Raw genomic sequence first — 3,042 nt, forward strand, 5'->3', positions numbered from 1 at the left:
TAGATGACTCTACAGCGTGAATGTCGGCGGTAAGTTCAGGAGGAGAAGACTCTCCTGTCGGAGAATCAGGCAAAGTGATAATTGGAGTATTGGAGGTCTTGGAAGACTTCTTCTTACTCTTCGTAGTCACGATACCGATCATACCATCAGCGGCATGAGATCCCGAAGGAGCAGCAGCGATTTGGTTTGACTTTGGAAGATCCGGAATTTTCTCGTGTAACGTACCCGACTGAGTGTAAACTAAGTCAAGGTATTGTGCCTGAGCAATGACTTGCTCCTCAGTAACTACGCCGGCCTTAGCTACATCTTCAGTAATTCTTGGTAATAATGATTTTACAAACCATTCAGCTAAAATTTGGTCCGGGATAAAAACTTTCACTAATCTTCTTCGACGTCTCACTCATGGATGTGATCAGAAATGTACGTGGATGTCGATTGTTTTAGCGAAGTTAATAATTCTGTACCAGTATCGTATCTGACTGTAACTGAAAATGAGTTAAGAATGAAGTAGCTAACTGGCTAAAGTTGTAAAAAGAAGCCCGTGGCAACTCAATGTACCACTTGGCTGCGAGACCAATGAGTGTACGCTGGAAAAGACGTAAGCGGATAGAATCATCTGAGATGGAATTTGATGCACACCATAGGTGGTAAGTCATCACGTGATTAGACGGATCCTCTCCAGACTTACCTTCGAACTTGGGTATATCGCTGGGCAACTTATTTGGCATTGGCGGCCAGAACGGAAGATATTGAATTGGATCGTTCGTTAGGCGCGTCAAGTCGGGTAAATCTAAAGTCGCAATAAACGGTAACTGCCGGTTAGGATCTCTAAAACTCTGAGTCACAATACCAGCCCCAGGAGGAGGATATCCAGGATAACTAGGAATAGGAGTCGCATTTGGGATATTATATCCTCCTGGAAAACCAGGATTAACCGGACCGTACTGGGGTTGCTGAGGTGGTTGATAAGTGTACCCAGGATACGGTTGATACTGGTAAACTGGTTGTTGGGCAGCTTGCCCAGGTTGATACTGTCCCTGGTACGGAGGTTGAACAAATTGAGGTTGAGTAGTAACAACCGTACTTGTACCAGGTTGGCCTGCAGGCATCTGGACTGTGGTTTGAACCGTGGGTCCAGACAACGGTACAGATGTCTGAGGAGCGGTTACAGGGACAGTAGAAACCGAGCTGCCGATACTCCAGAAGTAAGCATGGTAGATGAAGCGGTAGTTGCTGCAGCCGTGTGAGGAGGAGTACTAGGTGCAATTGGCGGCTGAGTAACTACGGAAGTTACAGGGGTCTGAACACTTGACTGGACAGGTTGCGGTTGCTGGGGTGGACCAGGAACTGCAGGTTGTCCTGCTTGAGGTACCGACTGTATACTTGGTTGCGACATCTGTTGACCCTGTGACGGATCCCATGTTAACATTCCAGGGTATTGACTCGTAACAGGTTGAGGATACTGAGATCCATAGCCGTATTGAGGATAGGGTTGATAACTGTAAGGTGTAGTCCCATATGATTGCCCTTGAGGTGGTTGATAACCTTGACCAGGGTATTGACCCGTAGGTTGATAACCTTGAGGTAAATACGAATACTGGGGTTGACCTTGACCTTGAGGTTGGTATCCTTGAGGTTGATACCCTTGGGGTTGATACCCTTGGGGTTGCCATCCTTGAGGTTGCCATCCTTGAGGTTGATACTGATACTGAGGTTGACTTTGGGGTACATATTGAGGCTGGGGTTGATACCCTTGAGGTTGCCCCCCAGTCACAAATGAAGTACCTTGAGGTTGCCCCCCAGGCATTAACGAAGGTTGCCCCCCAGGCGGTAATTGGCCACCTTGGGGTTGGTTAATGGGAGTTGAACCTGACATCATATAAACTTCACCTATACTCAATGGTACATTACCACTGTTTCCAACCAATAACCCATGATCAATGGGTTGAGGAGATGCTCCCGCAAAGGTACCAGAAAGTGATTGATACCTAGAGGAATTCATTCTCCTGTAAATATGTCTGGTCAGTCATCTGTGTTTTCACAAAGTTGGAGTCGCCAATTTGTCACACGGAATCTGTCAAAGGGTGCGGACACGACTGACCTTCCTAGAAGTCTAAGACATTCTAATGACAAACAAGACAAAATGGAGTGATCTTTCTCTAAATACACCTTTACAACATGAAAACTACAAGTGTTTAGGCTTACCTTATTCCAAAACGTTGTTGTTGAAGTCCGTTCTTGACGATCCGGATGAGCTCCTCCTTCAAGTCAATTCCTGCAACCACAAACAATCAAACAATTACCAAGCACTTGCATTTCATATAATAAAACATATATTCAACATGCAGACCAAGGAACACATGAAATAACTCATTAACACAAGCTATTGAGAAAAATAAACCAGTTTGTATTAATAACGAAACAAAGAAACTCTTACAACCTGGCCTTGGTGTTGTGCAAGTTCCTCCCAGGGTCCATCAAGGGTTTTCCTCTACTTTGACAAAGCTCACCCTCTCCCAAGTAGAATCAAGTGAAGACAATCTCTCCTCACAAAGGCTCTAATGGAAGACCTAAATCCTGCAGCATTTACCAAAAGAAAATGTATAGCTCCAACCTCCTTTCCTTTTGGCTCAATGCCTTTATTTATAGTGCTGTAAAGAGGTTATTCAGGTCCACTATCAATGGGATCATCCCCCTCTATGGGTGGGATAGCTCCCTTATTGATGGATAAGTTCCCCTTAATAGAGATACATGAACCAACTGGAGGCGCATCCATTTCATCAAACCGACCTCTAGAATGTTCTAGAAGTAACCACAAGTAACTTTTTCAAGATAAAACTCGCGCATTTTGCCTTTTACAGAGGGACGCACCTGTCCCTTAACATACAGAGCGTCCATGGACGCAGATTTTGTGAACATGGTCAGCGTCCCCGCAGGTAAGGCTAGAGAGAACCTGCGACCCCAGAGATAAACATAGTTTTTACAAGACTTTCTCTCTTCTTTGAGTTTGAGATGGATAACAGAGGCATGAGACTTGCCTAA

This window comes from Pinus tabuliformis, chromosome 6, assembly GCF_031772625.1.
Source record: "Pinus tabuliformis cultivar Carrire ecotype Pingquan chromosome 6, CPIR1, whole genome shotgun sequence".
NCBI classification, from domain to species: domain Eukaryota; kingdom Viridiplantae; phylum Streptophyta; class Pinopsida; order Pinales; family Pinaceae; genus Pinus; species Pinus tabuliformis.